This window comes from Phalacrocorax aristotelis, chromosome Z (genome assembly GCF_949628215.1).
Source record: "Phalacrocorax aristotelis chromosome Z, bGulAri2.1, whole genome shotgun sequence".
In the NCBI taxonomy this organism is placed as follows: domain Eukaryota; kingdom Metazoa; phylum Chordata; class Aves; order Suliformes; family Phalacrocoracidae; genus Phalacrocorax; species Phalacrocorax aristotelis.
Window position 1 is genome coordinate 48716671 of NC_134311.1, and position 20140 is coordinate 48736810.

Consider the following 20140-nt stretch of genomic DNA (forward strand, 5'->3'; position numbering starts at 1 on the left):
TGTGTCATGACTTTAGTATAAACACACTTTTTTGAAGGGTGATATTTAAAAGCATATGATGGTTATAGTGCATGTGTAAATTCACAGAAATTACAAAGCAAGTACACCAATGACAATCTCTTTGGTTATTTTGCTGTCACCTTAACATCTATGTTTTTGAAAAGCCTATGTTATGTAGCTTTTCCAGAGACCTTCGTTTGTTGTTTATTCTTTGCTAATGTATTTTATTTTGGATGATGTTAATGGATTTTCTTTTTGCATATAAAATATGAAATTATACTGTTTGTGCACATTTCTACACATTTGTTGTTTCCAAAAGTGAGGAAGTGTTGTTTGCTACTCTACTAAACTCTCTGGGAAAAGTAAAAACAGACCTCAGATTTTAAACTTCAAAATCTGTAAAAGAAAAAAGCAGTGAACAAGGGGAAAGCTTGTAATTGCTATTGTTTGCCATAAAGGGTTTTCAAAATGATCATAGTGTAGCTGATGAGAAGAAATCTACCTGACTTTGCAAAGAGTCTGCAATATCTCTGAAATATTATCTTCTTTATTTACACTTGAGAAAGGCTGGCTAAGACACCAGGGAAGGTTTCTAAACTTTAATACTGTTGATTGTTCCATGAAGCATGGTAAAGGGACCAGGAAGAGAAGAGTTACATAAACTCTGTCTTACTGGAAGTTTATTGTCCCTCAAGTTTCTTAACATAATAGTGTTATTTAAAAATATGTGTAGCTATTAAGACACTGCTTTAAATACACTTGGTCAGAACTTGGAGATCACATAAAGAGTTGACTGTAGTAAAAGGAACCATCTGGTTACCAGTAAAAGAAAATAAAATGACACCATAATCTGGCTATGACAGAGGATGGAGTTAATCTACATCATGAGGTCTTTCTCTGAGTGTACCACTGAAATAAATAACAAACCAAAAACTCCAGAATGAAGCAGTTTTATGAAGTCAGTATCTGCTTTGAATAAGAAATGGTGTGAGATGTCAGGGTTCTCAAGGGACAAAGTTTTCCCTTTCAGTCAAATCTAATAAATATTTTGGGCATTTCCTCCCTGCCACCACAGGATGAAATAATCTGACTGGAGTGTGTAATCCTCCTTTTCAAGAAAACATTGTTGCTTTTGTTAAGAATAAGTCTGATTGTAGTACTATGATAATGGTGACCTCAAACATATTTTGGGTTTTGTTATGACAGCCAGTGTCTGGAGCCACAGAATTCCAAAGGAAACTCTGCTTTACTTTTTCTTATGGAATTTTCTCAAGCTAATATTTGTGGTAATTATTTTGGAAGTGTAGAATCATATATACTAAAGTTCTGGGTAAAACCTAAAACAGTCATCTAATTCATTCTTCTCCCCACTTGTAGTGTGCCTCTGCTCCCAGTGAACTAAGTCTTTCTCACTGAAGGCAACACAGCACTAAAAATGGATGGTAAAGAAAATGTAGTGTGAAACATATATTAAAGGTATTTTTTTATTCTCTAAAGTGTTTCTTAGTATTACTGCTGATTCCTTTTCATTTAGAATTTAAAACAAAAAACAAAGCCAAAAAATCTCTTTCAAACTGACTGAACTGCTGATTGCTCTGCTTTCTTTTTCCTCTCTTTTACTTGAAGAAATTAGAATAGCTACACTGTCGAAGAAAGCCACATATTCCACTGCTGTGGAAGTTGAAAACAAAAATCATAAGCGATGGCAAAACCTAAATTCAAATAGGAAAATTTAGTATATGACAAATAGTTAAATAGTTAAACTACCCCTACTTCTTCCATCTAAGAGGAACGAAAGAGATTAGGTTAGTGGTTTGCACTGAAAAATAATTCTACCAAGGCATAATGATACAGCAGGATCAACTAGATTATGTAACATACTTCAGACAAAAATTAGCACAATATTACTGTCTTTTCAACCTGGTGCCATCCTGCTGGATAAACATATAAATAGAGCACTTTGGAATCCCTATGAGATTGCAGATATTAAGTTACAATTCAACAAGGATGTGTAATGTCATCTTATTTGCTGCAAGGGGCAAATCATTATATATGTGTATACCGTTGTTATGATTATAAGCTGTTCAAGTATTAGTTGCTAAAAATTCATATATAATTTTTTAAACCAAGGGAGAACTTGCATAAACAGGTCCAGTTTAATAGAAAATTTGTGTCACACAATTTTCCTCTTTTATCCCATGTTAAATCCTTCTAACATGACTGTTGTGATATTACTACTTGAATATTAAATTCATGTTGCCTGCAAGAAGTGAGAAAGAGGTCTTTTCATTTGCAGAAAGTTTCATCAGAGTTAAGTTCTAGAGCTAATGCTCTGAAACGAGCAGATCACCTCAAGGGATTTTTTGTCATGTATTCCTCTGGATAGCCCTTGAATTCCTCTTTGACCTCTTTCCCTGGACAGCTGCTACATCACAGACTCTTTCTGTGGATGGGAATTCTGTAAAAATCTTCTTCCTTTACCCATCAAAACTGCTTCTGAGCCGCCTACCATGAGTCCATCAAAGAAGTGCAAAGCAGTACCCTGCCACCACCATTTGCTAGGGGAGCAGAGGTAGTAGATGAATATGAAGTCAAGTTCATTGCACAGACTTTTGTGATACCATCACAAAAGAAAAGCATCCTCTAAACTAAATATAAATGATCAATTTACTCTGGGATATTAGAATTACAACAGGAATGTTATTTGTGGGTCACTATTTTGAGAGATTTTATAATATCTATTACAGTGCATGTAATAAATATTACAGACATTGCCTCTTTCTTTTGTTAGAGAAATTATTGCCTAAAAGTTAAACTGTCCTGAATTTTTACAACTGAACCAACTAGAGTCTCCAAAAACTCATTAATGCCTCTAAAGTGTTTTCAAGGGTAGCATTTGGAATTAATTGACTAGAACATGTGAAAGTTACCTGAATCCCCTTATAAAACACTAGAATTTCAGATTGTTAATCATGCATTTTCTGAGATTGCTTATTCAAGTGCATTTTTCTGGATGGGGAAAAAAAGAAAAGACAAATAAACCTCCAGATCAAAGACTGGTGGTTTTTATTCTTTGTCTTGTCTTCTGCACCCTTTTGTAGGGCACAGTGCAGAGAAGAGGTGATCAGTTGAACCTCTTCCTACGGGTCTGTAGTGTCATGCCTTTTCAACTGTCCATTAAAAGAAAACAGCTAGCAGGATTTGACCTATGTTACATTTCATTGAAGCTCCTTAGCTGTGGCTCCTCTCCATTGACTACATACACCTATGTAGAGCAGCTCTCCACAACGTCTGACCATATACTGCACTTTTGAAGGCAGTCAGAGCTTTGATACTAACTTCCAACAGACAGGCTTTACTTATATACCTCTGTTTACACTTTACCAAGAAATTCCTCTATGTTTCAAAATTAACATGTTAAAGAAAAACTTGCCCATGTTCTTTATAAGTCAGAAGATTAGGAAAAAAGAAAATGCTAGCTTTCTTCTTTTTTACTTTTTTCTTTCCTTTTGTACTAAATTTTAAAACACTATCTACCCTGGATGTCTCAGTCATCAGAGGGAAATAAAGGAAAAAGAATGATGTCACAGAAATTCATGTATTATCAGGTAGCCACTTTGATTTTGTCTGTTGAAAGCAGCTTGAAAGAGTAGAGCAGTAGAGTTTTTAAGATGTGTAGTATACTCACCTTGATGTCAGTGTTCAACATGAGTCCCCGAGCCTGATTTCAGTGTATAAACATTGGCGTTGCTTATAAACAAACTGTTGTCTATAAAGTTCTGTAAATTTAATGATTCATTTGTCACTCTGAAGAAATTACTATTAACTTTACAATAAACGATTCAACTTCTGCCTTCCCATTCCCTCTCTTAAGGTATGTGTGCTCCAACATACAATTTCTCCAAGACATCAGGGGACTCCAGAGTTTAAATCCATCAGTTAAAACCAAACAGGAATGGGAAAACAATTCAAGGAAAAATACTCTCATCTTTCTAATTCATTTTTACATTAAAAATAATAATAAAAGAAAGTAACAATGGCAAAATAAAAAGTAATCTCAATCTTTCCATCTAAATATAACTCAGTAGGTCACCTTAAGGAAGACCTGATGGTATTATAGAGAATTCTGATGGGTAAATTTAATGTCTGGCAATAGATGGGTTCCAAGGGTAACCAAATGCCATCTTACCCAAAATGGAATTGGAAGTGGATAAATACTTTAGTACTATACACATCAAGAAAGAATAAATTATTGGTCCAGTGACCACTGATGAAACCAGGTGCCTGAGTTATTCCCTCCTACATGTGACTCACAGTACAGCTATCTGTTTTGCAGAAAGCATTACAGAATCATAAAACTTAACAAAAAATAAAAAAAAAAAAAAGAAAAGCAAAACAACAACAAAACCAACCAAAAAATACCCCCTGTAAATATTTCTCAGTGTTTGGTGCTAAATCATTAATTACCTATCTTCAGTCCAAAAGACTTCATTTCAAAAGTGAAAGTAATATGTGACACAAGAGATAAGGGAAACTGGCAATAGCAAGAATTAGGCACCAGCTCTCACAGTGTTGAAAAGCAGTCAGAAGTGATCTGTACAGAAATAAAACTAAGACGTTTGGACAAGTAGTTGACAGTCACATGCATGGAAATAAGCCTTCTTTACACTTTTTTTTTTTTTTTGATGAAAGGTGATAGAAAAAACTGCAAAGCATGTTGCTACCGCCAGATACCATTAACCCATAAAGTTTATTAATGCCAAAATTAAGCGCTGGAAGAGCAACCCATGTTCCACTTCTTCACAATTCTAGCTATTGCCCTAAATATTCTGAATGAAATAGAAGGAACAATTGTATGATTATCAGTCCCATAACAAAGGTAGACCATGGAAGGGCATGAGAACACCAAATGCATTGCCTAGCCTTTCTTCATTTCTTTGTAATTTACCAGTAAAGCTACCGTGGAGATAGGAAAAGCATATGACACTCAAGGAAAAAATTGCAGCAAATTCTGTAAATTCTTCTGCTATAAGTATTTCTTCAAGAGTGCTCTTTGTGCAATTGCTAGGTAAATTATTCACTCTCTGTTGTATTACGTTACGGAATAGAAAAAGTTGAGGTGAAGTTATACTCTAAGAAATAACAGTGTAAGAAGTGAAAATGACAGATCAACATGGAACCTCACAATGGCTCTCAGATTAATTTAATTCCATTTTCTTCTACTCACTAACTTCTTTCAGACTTCCAAATGTTGTCTGAGTTTTGGAAGTCAAACTCTGTTTCTGTTTCCCCCACCCCCATTGATACTAAAGATCTTCAAACTTGCACTAGAAAAGGAAATTTGTTCAAAGCTGCTTGCAGAAAAAAGTCCACATTTCTTCTCATGGTCATAATGGCTGTGCAACGAGAACAGTATTTTTCATGGTTAAAATACATAGCTTCAGAATTTTTACATTTGTTAAAAAGCTAAGTCTTATGGGAATTTGACTTACTTAAACTAAACTTCAGACTTAGCTTATTTCATAAAAACAATGAAACAGTGTTTTGCCTAAAGTAATGTAAGAAGACTTCAGAGAATCCAAAAGCAGAAGTTTAACTCCCAACCTCCATAGCATCTTCTCTTCTTAACTGTTCCAAAATTCTATTAATAGTAAAAAAAGAAATAATTCATAACGTATTGTCAGCTGTGAAAATCTTGGCTCAATGGGAGCATTTGACCAAAAATAGCTTAATTATACCTTGATTGCAAAGTACAAATAAAGTCCAATGAGATTTTACATATCTTGTCTATGTGCCAGGCACTTTATTCAGTCTCTCAAAATGCCGGGGAGAATGGTTTTGGGGACACAGAGTAAAAGCCAGCTTTTACAACTTACACTTCTGAGAAATAAATGGTGTATCTTACTGCTCCTCCTCTAAAACCACAGTTGCAGGCCACTGAAAAAAAGGTAATGGATTCAATGAACTACAGATCTAGTTTACTATGCCTATTCTTATGTAATTTATTGTAGCATTTAAGTTTAGAAGAACCTTTTGCTCCATGAACACCGATCTCAGCTGTACTGCATTCCTTGAAGGTCAGGGGAGATGTCCTTCAACAGATTCTACCACTCCCTAACAGTCTATAGATAAATGTATAAGTAGTAGCTAAGTCATCTTACCCACCTTAGATTTCCTGTGCTTCATCTCTGAAAAAAAGTGATGACTTTTCTACTTAGTGCAGCAAGTGCATTAGAAAATTCTCAATTTGTTCATCAAAAAAATCTGAAAATTGCTAAAGTAAGTGGATAAATTTCCACAGTCCTCCAGAAGGCTATGAATCAGCTTATCTGTCCAGAAGACATGACCTATATGGCCAATTTCTCCACCCTTTTACATTTACAACCTCTGTCATTTAGTCCTTCTGTTCTGTTCATCTTACAGGGAAAACTATGCTAGTAGTTTCTCTTACCTACATCAATGTTTTGTAGAAAACTCTGAGGCTGGTATAGTAGCTTTTCAGATTTGGAGTAAGGTTAATATAAAACTTTCTCACTAATGAGATTTAGTTCATGCCTGTGGAAAAAATCAAGCCAAACCAACCAAGAAAAATTTTTAAAAAGTTATCAAATATTTTACTTTTTCTTTAATCCCTAAAGGACTAATGATAATATCTCTGTAGATTTACAAATCTACTATCAAATCTAGATGTGTCCCAAAATTAAAGAATTCTCTTCCAATTGACATTTTTTCCATCACTGCTAAGACATGAAGAATTGGGAGGTATGGGGGACAGAACTGTTTGTTTAAAAATCTTGCCCTTTTTACAGATGTGGTTTAACATTAGTGAAATAAGTGTGGAGAAGTATTTTACATTTTGAACAAAACTTCAAGGGTAAGATCCATCCATTTTTAGATTTACTTGAACAATAGATAATAATGTTCATCTCTGGCACTGATATGCTATGAATTAACTGTTTTGAATATATGGTAGAAAATTAGTGAAAACTTTTGCAATTCAGTAATGCTGAAAGACAAAATGCATGTTGCTAATGATAGACTGGGTTTTTTATCACATTTTCAGTTGTCAGTGTGTCATTCATAATTGTTTTTTGTCACTGTAAGCATCTGAGGAGAGTAAGTGCTTAAATATAGTCCTATGAATAATCCCATGTAATTCTGATCTCTTGCTGAAAGTAAGCAACACCTTCCATCACTAATGGATGTAGTCAATGGGGTAATGTGTCCAGTGCAGAGTTCTTTGAAGCAAATGAATATATGAAAAAAGTCTGATCCTTCTTTACCATGTGACGGTTTGGATCTTGAACAATAATCAGGTATTTTGGCACCTAATAAACGGTGGACATAGTTATTTAAGAATAATGCTATGGAATGATAAGATAAATATTAAATACAGCTTCACATAGTGACCTGTCTTCAGAAATAGATATAATTCATCAAAACATGTTAGAAGAGATCATAGTGACATTTTGTAGAAATATTTCTGCCACTTAAGAACCTAGACTTTTTATTAAAGATATAATGTGCCTCTTCATCATGTTGTCATTGTGGACTGCAATCTCTGCTTCAAGAACAGAATTGTGATTAACTATCCTATTTTCCTTAGTGCCTACAGGATTTGAAAATTTAACTGCATATTTTAAAAAATTACAGGGTTTAAAAAATTAACTGTATACCTGGCATAAACTTATTCTAAACTATGGATTATCTGGTTTATTTAGCTAGAATGTGAAGTGGGTTTGTAGTTAAAGCAGTGTTATCTAACAATCTTACCTCTGAAATTAACAGGAAATCTCTGTAAATATAAAGGAGTAATTTGGTTTTCACTGGACAGAGGTGTTAGTGTCCATTACATTATGCTGATGTTTTCATTAGTAGGGAACAGGTCTGCTTAACTATAGGTATGAATGGAATGGGAGGTTAAGTTTATATAGAGGTGGGCAAAAAAAAAGGACATGGAACAGTTGGAGTGGGTCCAGAGGAGGACCGCAAAATGATCCGAGGGCTGGAGCACCTCTTCTATGATAATAGACCAGATTTCCATATACTCCTTTTCACAGATGATTATGATTAAGGACTGAAGCTATAAACTGTTGCTGTTAAAAGGAAAGCTGGCCATTTTCTGGATTTACTCTATATTTCTATTTCTGATGTATAAAGTTTCAGAATAAGTAGGAAAAAATTACTTGTGATTTTGTGTCAGATCAGTGAATAGTTCTGCTGAAAATTTCCAGGAAATAGAAAGCAAATTCTGGTATTAAAAAAGTTATTTTGAAAGAGCTTACCAAACTTTGTATAATAACATTTGCCAAAATGTTGTTAACATTGACTACAAACACACTCATGACATACTATGTTTTCACCAGATACAGGGTGGTAGAGCATGGGGTCTTTAGGTCCAATTCTTTACAGACATATTCTGAGTTTCATTTTGCTTGTATTTTAACTAAAATAATTTAAAACAGCCCATCAAAAGAGATATATGTCTAAAAATTCACCTGTACAAAAAGATCTTCAAAACACTTCAAAGTCGTGGTTTTCCTCCTTTTGATTTCACATAGTTTGTAACCTTTTATTCGTCAACTTATTTTGTATTTCCTTTCTGAATTTGCCCTCAGTTGCTACAATTAATTTAAAAAATCACCTCTCAGACCGATGCAATAAATGCAATCAGTTTGTAGTGGTGTTTAGATACAAATGCTAGTTTCTTGAATCTGTATTTCTTTCCCTAAAATATTTTATGTTGAATTTTTTATAGACACTGATTTTTCATTGTCAAAAATAATTAAGCTATAACAAAAAAAACTTTAAAATACTACCTTCTCTGAAAGTTATTTGAAAATTAATTTGTCTACACGTGTTTGCTGAGTAAAAACTTCTTGCTTCCCCTGCTTTCATCAGTACCAACAACAAAAACACATGAAACTCTGGAGAATTTATATAAGCAGACTTGGCAGCTGTTTTTATATTTACTCAGATTATGAAATATAATCAGAAATTAGAGCTTTTCTCAAGTAATATGTTGATTTTGAGAAAATTAATATTTATTCATTAATTCAGAAATAGATACATTCTGATTAAAGAAATTTATTTTACTTTTCAAATTTTTAATATTTGCTAATTACATTTTTTACTGTGAATCATGGTTCCCTAGATTCTCAGGTAACCCTTTGCTGTCCTGTAAACAACTATTTCAAAATTAGCATGAATATAAGACATTTCTTTACATGGTTTCCTCTTCCCAGTGCTGTCTTACACCATTATTTTTTGTATTTTATACATTAGAGAAGCCCCTCTTAATATCAACAGGAATTGTTAAATTCTGTATAACATTTGAAAACTTTACTGGGGTTTTCTCAGTCACATAAGTGAGGAAATGGAAATGTTTGGTCAGACTGAACAGTGTTAAATTCCTGGGTTTTACAGGAAAGCAGTTTTTCAGGTTGCCTTAAAATCTGTACCTGAATGTGAGTTTTAGCTTTTATATTTCACTCAGTGACTGTCTACACATGTGCATGCGTCTAGGTATATGAAGAACAAAGGAGCCATGAACACAAGAAATCATACTGTAGCCAGGTGTGGCTAATGTTCCTCCTGCCTTGTGAGTGAACCTTTTGTCTTACAGAATTATTCTTAAGTAAAAATCTGCTTCACTGGGTCAGGAAACAAATTCCAGGAAACAAAGTAGGGGAATGAATAGGTTACGTCCTAAGTCCTGTGATAACACTCTTTCTGAGAAGCAGAGCCTATTGCAATAAGAAAATGCTCAGACAGAACACTGAGAAAAGATCCATACTAACTTGCTTCCAATCCTTGCTAACTACCCCAGAACACTGAAGATAATGTATTGCAGCAGTTGACATCATTTGAGGCGTTGGTCTTAAGTAGTGTTAACTGATGTTCAGGTGGGACCCAACTAATTGATATGCATTTCAATTTCAGGATATTGTCAGGTCTTTCAATGTCTCCTTTTTCCTACGCTTACTTCTCCTTTTCATTGTTATTTTTGAGTGAGGGGTTGAGGGGAAAAATTGTTTGCTTTCCCTTCTATCAATTTACATCAGAATGAAATGGATTCAGTATCTTACTATTTTCATTTATCAAGGCCAGCAGAACGCTTACCTCTCTGGTAAATTTGAATTGTAAAGGAAAAACTTTCCAACAGATTTTTCATCACTTAAAATCATGTTCCTGTTTTGTCCCTCCCCTTTTCTTGCTAAGCTACATGAAATGTGTTTGTTCCCTAATATATATGTGATTTAACTATTTTAAGTTATTACTAGACATTTCACTTTTCTTTAGGACATTTTCTACTAACTTCTTCCACATCAATCCACTGAAATTTGTTTGGAATGAAGGCAAATATCGACGACAAAACCACATGTTTCTAGCTCTGACACAGAAGAAATCTGATGTTTTTGTACCTCTGATTAGGTTCATACCTACTGCTTGTTATGCCTTTCGAGAACTGAAAAATGTGTAGTTTGCTTTTCATTTGAGCTTCAAGTCTCTTTTGGAGTCAAACAACATGCTGCTTCTACCAATGCAGTATTCTTCTGACTAATAGATGGAACGTGTAAATAAAATATTTGCTGTTTATCCAGCTGTTGTGTTATACCATTCTTTCATATGTACTACACACACTACTCAGCTTGAGCCAGTGTACTTTGTTCACATGGTTTGCTTTTAAAATATTCTGTGAAGGAAAATTGTCCTTAGAAATCTTTTGTCATTATTGGTATAGCATTCAAAATTATCAGAGGAATTTTCATTGAAGGTGTTAGAAAAAACATGCAAAAAAAAAAAAAAAACCAAAAAACAGTTCTAGGATTTAACTGGGGAAGCTTTTAGGAAGCAGAAAACAGTTCCTTAGTAATGATAATAAAAAGTAATAAACCCATAAATCTGTCATGGTGCCGGGGCCTGGGATCAGGGAGGGCTCCCTGGAAGGAAGGGTGGCAGGGCAGGACCTGGCCAGCCAGGGTCCCATTGCCCAAAGACAGGAAATAGGCAGACTGGGGTGAAAAGCAAGGACAGCCCCATCCTGGGTCATTGGGCACCTCAGTGGGGACCAGGTTAGGTCGAGGCCAGTGGGGCCCACCACTGGGCAGGACAGGGCTGTGTTGGTGCTTAAGACTGACATCTTATGGCATCACTGGGGCAGCCACTCATGGCGTCATAGGCACTAGGAATACAGAATTCCCCCTTTTAAATAAATAAATAAATAAATAGAAGAATGTTTTTAAAGTGCAGTGTTAAGGCTCAACAGCTGGGAAGGTTTGCTTTTTGTGGGACCATATAGTAGCAATCCATAAATGACTTAAGTTCCAAACTGATCAAATCTGAGGTGTCAAGGTGCCTTACATATAACTATATGAGTCATAACTGTATGAGTCCACTGATCAATGACAACTCCAGATGTAATTTAGAGGAAGGAGCCACCTAAAGCAAGCTGATAGAGAAAACACCATGTAAGAAACCCACTTATAGCTTATCCACATAAATGCTCTATCCACTTGACATCAACCCAAAAATAAATACCTATACCTTTTTTCTTTTTTTTTTTTAGTCAAAAAACCCAAGATGTCTGGACAAAATCTTTACTGCAATAGGCAACACAGACAATATAGCACTTCACTCTTGTTTAAAATGATTGTCCTTCTCTATAGTCACCCATGTAAAAATTGATCCATTCATATGTGGTAAGTCAATGTCTCTAGAAATGTTGAAGTTGAAAAGGGTGAAAAAGATTTCATGCGTTTCCAAACGGTGTTATTGAACACAAAGTCAGCCTATTCAGTTGTCACACTGGCAACCATCAGAATGACTGTAAAAGTAGATAAGTTGACTAGAAGCCTGGTGAGGGGGCCCCCACAGTGATCATGTAGAATATTTTAATAAAACATTGCAGCATTACCTGATCAGAGACATGCTCCAAATTTTTCTTAGAAATTGTGCTACTGCTTGTAAAATTTCTGAGATTCTCTAAGGCAAGCGTAGTATATATATCTATGAATGAGAATTACTTAATCTGGTTAAGGCACTCAGACACAGAAACCTGCCTCTAATATACTTTAACGAGCAGATGTCTTGGATAAAAGGGAGAAACAATTATTTCCTTTCCCAGCCATCTAAAAACGTGCTGGAGAATTGTATGATATTTGAATGACATTTGGTTGTTAACATGTGTTAGGTGTACTGTGACAATGCTAGCAGTTCCAGAACACTGTGGGACTTAGAAGTTTTGGGTAGGTTAGAGTTCATTTTAGGCATGAGTTTCTCACTTCTCAGACAACTGGGATAGTGTTGAACAAATGTAACATTCTAATGCCTGGGAAATTTTACTTCCAAATAGTGCCTAGAAAAAGGGTAAAGCAGATATAGGGAAGGTTTAATGAGCGTTTCAGGAGTACACTTAAATATCTAAATTTCTTATAAGCCAGGCTTCTTTCTACCTTCCATAAACACCACCAAAGTAAGAATACTGTGGATTTCCCAGAAGCTTTGGGCAAGATTAAATAGCTTTGGATTGAGTTTGACTAAGATTTAACATTGGCTATCTACTTTTTTTGGATACTTTTGTCTTTGCAGTTCACCTTCTAATGCCTGAAGTCTCTCAGGTGTTGACAGTAAGATCTTTAAAAATGCAGTTTTAACATTTCAAAATCAGAAGCCTGCTCCTTCATATAAAAGCTTTCCAAAATATTCCACTGCAAAAAGCTAGCTGAGCCTTTTTAGGTTTGACATTTGCATGATCAAACTCTGTTTGGAATGAGGTCCAATTTTCTCTCAAGATGACAAAGGTTAAAACCAGTTCATCCTGTTTTACTCATACTCTTGAGAAAGATTGTTGTGAATTAGGGTAAAGCACCACTTTACTATTTCTACTATAATGATTACAGGCTAATAATTTATTATTAGGCTAATAATCTGATAGGCTAATTAATTAATTAGGCTAATAATCTGATAATTTTGAAACCAGAGGTGAATTTGACAGATAATTTTAATGTCATTTCAAAGTTTTGCCTGCTTAAGAAAAAAGAAAAAAAAAAGAAGAAAAAACACTGTTATACAGGAGCTTATATTCCTTCCTTAATAGTAGCTTAACTGTCCAAAGTCTCATGAGTTCCCCAGTTAATTTAAAAATGTAAGACTTAGACTTGCAAATAGCTTGGGAACTTTTCAAGCTACATAATGTGCAGGAAGTGTACATTGAATCCATTGATTCCTCATTTATTTGATATTTCAACGTCTTTGCTTTAATTTAATTTAATTCTTATCTATATTTTATTTTGTAGTTTTTGTCACGCTAAATCTTAGAGAACTGGCAAGTATAAACTTGATTGACCTAAATTCTCATTTCTTGGGCCATTTCTTTCTGCACAACCTTGAAAACTAAAGCATAGGATGAAATAGAATAATCAAAGCATTATTAAAAGTACTCCTGAGAATTTCATGTCTTTAATTTACAGACTGCAAGTGTTGTGGTAAGGAAGTGTTTGAAACATTTGACGCTTGTTAGTTTGCATAACAGAACACAGAAATAACTGTATAGGCAAAGGAAAAGATCGGACTCTGCAGTACTTTGTATTTAATTGAATTTAAGAAGGAGTCAAATGAAGTTTTTGCAGAAGCGTAGAGTTTTTAATCAAAAGAAAAAAAACAGCTAAACTCTTCATTACTCTGTTTTGTTTTTTTTTAATGAAGATGTCCTAGCAATAAGAAGCAGACACATTAATATTTCAGGACCTTTAGAACTTAATAAAACATCTAAAACCTCCCTAAAACATAATAAAGACCTTGTGTGTACACTGCAGAACATTCCAATATTCTTGTTCTCATAGCCTTGCCTTGTGCTTGGCTCCACCAGTAACTGCAGATTTTTAAGCTAACCTAGAGTTTCAATACCTGGTAGAAAAGTGATTAAAGAGATCTTTTCTATGTTGAATGCTAAACGGTGTTTCTGAATACTGGAAGGGAAATTAGTTCTTTTTTTCAAGGAAGAAACCAGTAGTAAAATGAACTATACTTCTATAAACATCAAAAGGTTGGGTGTTTTAAATCTGGATTATAGAAACATCTCTTTATCCACACAAATGAATCTTGCATCACCATTTACTAGTAGGTTTCCTATCTTTCAAAGAACACTCTCAATCATCAGACATTATTTCATATGTCAGTAAGTCGCTTTTCATTCTGCAGAAGCTCTTCCGTTTTTTAAATAAACCCCATGTTCTAAGAAGATAAATTCAGAGTCTCAGCTTGACAGGTGATAAATCTGATTTTTGTGCAGGAATCCTTCATAGTTTTCTCGTCTTTTTTGCTACTATACGCAAAGTAAGCTATTTGTAAGATATCAAATAGCATCCAGTTAAAGAATAATCCAGACTACTTGAATACTGGATACTACATATAGGGTCAATTTACTTTATAACTTCTGTTGAAATTCAGTGCTCATAAATTAAAGCACTCAAGTAGGGTTTAAGGGAAATAATGTTTTCTTTCATACTGATACACCTTTTTAAGAAAAAAAATCTACTTTTTTTGAAAGCCTAATATGCAGAAGTTTTTCTTTGTTAAAATTTTACACTTTCTACCAACTCAAATCAGATCTTGCATGACTTGCAAGAGCAAGTCTGACTGGAGTAAGGGCTCACAGACTTAGTTTCTATAAAACCTCAAGTGTCTAAGAAGAAAGAGTAAACAGTACATTCTTGAAAGTAAAAAGGTGATACAGGTGTGAAATAGGCTGATTCAACACCTCATGAGTATTATTTCCATTGTCAGGATACAGCCATACTTATAAATAAGTCCTAGAGTTACCTTCAGGAACACATTTTATACTACCTCATCCTGCGCAACACACTTGAAATCATGCTCCCTGAGGCAACCACAGGCCAAGACTCCATTTTTCACACACACACACACACACACAAAAAAAACCCAACACCCACCCCATCACCACCTTCGCCCCCACCCCCTCTTAACATTGGCATTCTTACACTTCTATGGACCTAAAATTTTATGAGACAGATGCTTGTCTTGTAGGCTCCAAAGATCATCAGTGCACTTTTATATCTATGGAGCACTGGCTCTCTTTTTTAAGCTATTTTTCCCTGAAAAGAATGGTGATCTTATCTCTGGTGATAAGTATTGTAGTAAATGGGAAGTAGAAGTTGTGTTGAAATTAAAAGATTTTGTTTCCAAATTAAGCTATTGATTTAATATTTGCTTGAAAGTACTGGAACTTTATCTTGAAATTGTAAAAGATTAAAAACCATGTATTCTTAAAGCTAGCTCCCTCAGGCTTTTCTCCAGGGGTTTGGCTAGCAGAGAAGGTGGAAGGGAATGTTCATAATGGAGTTGACATCAAGGTTACTCAAAACACCAATGTGCAGAATATGTTTGTTAAGATAGATCAGCTATTTTTGCTAATTTATAAAAAAAGGGGATGAAAATGCGTATAACGTGATGTCATTTGAAATAATACTAAATAACCAGAACACCTGTTTTTTTCAAACTGTGTGCATAGCGCTGAAGATATCGAAAGCACTGATGGACTGTCAGGTGTTACATTAAAACTCAACAACAACAACAACACACAGCAAAAAAACAAATGGGAGATATTTCCAAATGAGGTCAAGTACAGTGTAGCAGTGAGCGTAAGAAGTGCAAGACCAATTATTGCTCAGGTGCCATTTCTCACTCTTTCTGTTTCACCCAGCACTATAGTGCTGACTGCTATAGACACTGTAGGCTATGTGTTTTTGATAACAGCACAGCTGATACTGTAAAAGCATTGTTGAAATTGCTTTCCTGTTTATTACTATAGTTTACTTTTGATTCCTAATGAAAGAGGCACTTTTAGTGTTCTCTTGTGTTAGAGATGTAAACTGAAACACTCTGCTTTAATTGCACAGACATGAGTAGTTACTGTTCAAGCTGAAAGTAAAATGACTCTCCTCATCAAGGCCAAATGCTTTGTGGGGAAGTTTTTCATAAGTAATTGAACTACAAACAATTGTAATAGTAACTAATGGGAATTAGGGGACGTGGGCTTACAAACACAGCAATATGTTTTGCAGAGCTCAGGAAACCTGGAGTAAGGTTATGGAGTAAGAGGGCAAAATATTTTCTCCTTCACCTGTAGAGTTTTTTTAATATCCCCTATTTTTGATGTCTCCTCTCAAACTACATTTGCATGGCCAGAATTTTGAGAGTTTATTTGAAAACACTTTTCATTGTATCAATAAGTAGAACAGTCAATTTTATCTTTTTGATATTCGTGCAATATTGGTAAATAATCTACTGTGCTATAGTTAGGTTAGAATAGCATTAAATAACCAGTCAGTCCCTGCTTGATTGATCCTTTTGTATCTTTGACTTCCCATGGAGACAGAAGTATTTAAAAAAAATAAAATTAAAAAGCTTGAATTAAATGATCAGAACTCACTTTAGATATTTTTTGGAACCGTAATAATAGACCACTCTCATGGGATTTAATATATGCAGAAGAAGAACCTCTTCATTTTGATAAGATTACTTTAGGTGTTCAAAACTTACTTTTTCCAAAGAAAAGGCTAATGAAGTGTTACATATGTGCTTATCTGAGTTCCACATCTGCTTATTTATGGGGCTTCTCTGAAGCAGTAGGAGTAATAATAATTAAAAAAAAAAAAAAGAAACAGACCTATTCTAGGAGCTATTTTAATACTATTAAAATATAACGTATTATACCAGAGATAAGAATGTGTTTGATAAATAAATTGAACCATTTAAATTAAAGAAAGCTGGGGGGGGGGAGGGTAGGGGGTGCAGAAAAAGGTTCTGATAAAACTGAGAATAATTTCTCCAGTGAATAGAATAGAATAGAATAGAATAGAATAGAATAGAATAGAATAGAATAGAATAGAATAAAGCATTTGTCCCCTCAAACAAGAAACTTATAATTCTGAATTACACATAGAGTTTGTGTATACCTATGTACTTCTCTAGAGCAGATGCATACAAATACCTTTAAAAATGGTAAAATTCTATTGATATGGTTTATATGGCAAAATAAGGATGTGGGGTTGTTTTTTTTTTAATTGTAAACCCTGAAAAGGACTTAATTTCTATTTTGAGCATAGGCTTGAGATTATTTTAATCTTTGGTAGTACTTTTGTTCTCTATTAATTTCATATATGCATGCTCTGCTCAGTTCTTTATTGTCTCCCAGACTTTTACCTGAGAAGAACCTCATTTCTGTGTCAACTTTTGAGCCAAATCACTGGCCAAGTGGTTTAGAATGGTGGTTGGTCATTCTGAGACTACACATCTACATCTATCAATATAGTTGTGCCTGGGACTATGTTCTGTGTGATATCTAGGGTCAGGACATTGGAATTTAATGTTACACTCAAAACCTTGTCATGGGCAAAAGAGATCTAAATAAATCCAACACTATGTTGTTAGTTACATTAACGTTTCAACAGCACAATACCATGCAAATTTATCTCAACAAAACAGAAGAGTTTCATTAATAGCACAATTAACATTGTCATACAGAAACATCATACTTTCTACCCCTAACAGCTCAATTTCCTGTGGAAGGGCAGGGGAGGAGGGTTAGGGTGTCAGCAAGCTCCAGCCTCTTGTAATCTTCACTGGGAGAATTACAGTGTATATTCTGGGGATTTCTCTCAGTCCCAGATATATTGAAATTTGTTCCTCTGCATTTCCATGTCACAGCCTGCTTCTTTATTGCTTCCTGGCTGAAGCCTCAAAGATGTACAATCAACTCTTCCCACATTTGGGGATGTAAGGGGAGTTGCTGGTCACACTGGGACCCCCTGGAAGACTCAGGTCTTGTCCAGATACAGCAGGTACAGAGTCACATCTCCAACATGGTTGGTAATGGCCACCGGATTCTTGTTAAGGCATACTAAAACAATACAGGGGCCAAGGCCAGCTCAGCCAGGGCTGACAGAACCTAAGGCTTTTTCTAGTGATGTTGAAGATATATGTCTTGTGATACATTAAACAATCATTAACTGATTACTCTTTGACACTACTGCAAACACTGTGGCAATCTCATAGCTGTCATGTGGTCCAGGAAGTGCAGAAGTAAGCAGAGGAAGAATGAGCTACTAGTTCTGAATGGAGTTTATCAGTTTTCATTAGGGTTCTCGTTTGTATTTTATCCTGTATGCCTAAAATTCTGTTTGTAAATATAACACAGATACTTTCCATTCTTTCCTTTTACTGTTATATTCTACATGCTCGGCATGGGAAGCAAGGTGCATAAAAAGGTATAGTCACCAAATCTGTAATGCTTATTTGGGTCACTGCATTTGGGTCCCTTGTATGCAGTGAGAAAACCTTTTGTTGCACTTTTTCTGATTTGACTGTATTTCTGGTATTCCAGCCTGAGAGGCTGGAATCATCAATAGAGAAAATTCACTGCTGACTTCCAGCTAACATTTTCCCTGAATTAGCATATATTTACATAGAAAGGGATATCTTGTCTGTACTGAATTTCTCTAAGTTTATCTATCATTATTCTTTTACCTCTAGATGAGTACATTAGGAAGGAAGTTCTACATGTATGAAAAAAAAGAAATCTTTTGTGTTACTGCGAAATGGAAGCTAAGAAGTTGTCTATGACTATCTCTGTTAAATACATACATTTACATACAAATACATATATTATGTATTCACACTTCCATATCCTATGGTTATGTGCGTGTGTGGTTGAAAGAAGGATCATGATTGGTCAAGGCAAGATTGCTTGATTGTTGAGTATCATGTTCTCTTAAAACCAGAGCTTGAAAAAGAACCCTAGAGGAACATTAAAGCTTAATGTTTCATTGACTAAAGTTTAAATAGACTACATGCTGCTACTTAACTGTAAAAACATTGTGGGTTTAATTCCTCAAAAGCTACGCCCTGCTGCTCGCAGTAAGAGGAAAAGGAAATTTACCATATATGAAAATAATGTTGATGTATACACCTGTGGTGGTCCAAAACTCTGCAGCATCCAAATGTGGTCTAATAACTACTGATTAAAGAGGGACCCCGTACACTCCAACTGAGGCCTCCCCAGCTGGCCCTAGTTGGCCCTAGTTGTTACCTAGTTGCATGGCTGACCTCTGCTTAGGTCACTGCCCACCAGCGTCCATGGCCATGACCCAGAGCTGCTCCCTCGTCCCACCAGACCCAGCCTGCACCCCTGCAGGGCTCTGCCTTCCTGGTACAGAGCATGGCCTCATCCTTACTGAATTTCTTGGAGTCCTGTTGGCTCCCTTCCCAGACGTGGCTTTTGTGCTATTCAGTGCGCATATCAGTCAAGAAATTGCTTTATCTCCCTTCTCTTCTTTCTTGGACTGCAGTCTGCTGGGTTTTTTTCCCTAAAGTAACTTAGTGGTTTCTTTTTGGTCTAAAACTTCATTCCAAGACTATTCCTGTAGTGAATATTTTGACATGAGTAAAGACAAATGGTTGATCCAGCGTGCCTGATTTAGTTACTACAGGCAGGTACTTATTCATTACAGGGGTCCTATCGGTACTTTTAAGGATGTAACAACATTACCAAATTAGATGGATAGTTTCTTATATATTTCTGTAGATTAAAAGTGTTTTCCTTTTTCTCTTGTTCAACCATCTGGAACAAAAAATCGCCTGAAGCCTGTAAATGCCTAGAATACTTCCACCCTCCTCTGGTATGTTCTTGTATTCTGCTTCCAGGAGAGAAAATATGAGGCTAATATAGCCATCAATACTTTCTAACAAAGGATATTCAAGAAACAGACTTTCCAAAGGGCAGGTAAAAACTAGACCACAGTAATAATCATAGCACTTAAGGCCTGTTCAATTTTTTATTATTGCTTTTACTTTGTACCCGCTGAGTTCATACTATGCTGTTTTGAGAACACATTAGCTCCAAGTGCTGGTACAACCCGCAGTCAGGTTAGCAACACATTCCAGTTATCAGCAACCATCAGTACTCAGCAGACAGTGTTATTAATCTACAGTTTCCAAGGAGTAACAGATGAAAACTTGTCTGTAACTGGGAAATCCACAGACATCTCTGTTGCACATACTTAACGGAAATTATTGGCCTCCAGTTTTACCTGTCTGTGCATACCTTTTTTGTTCCTCT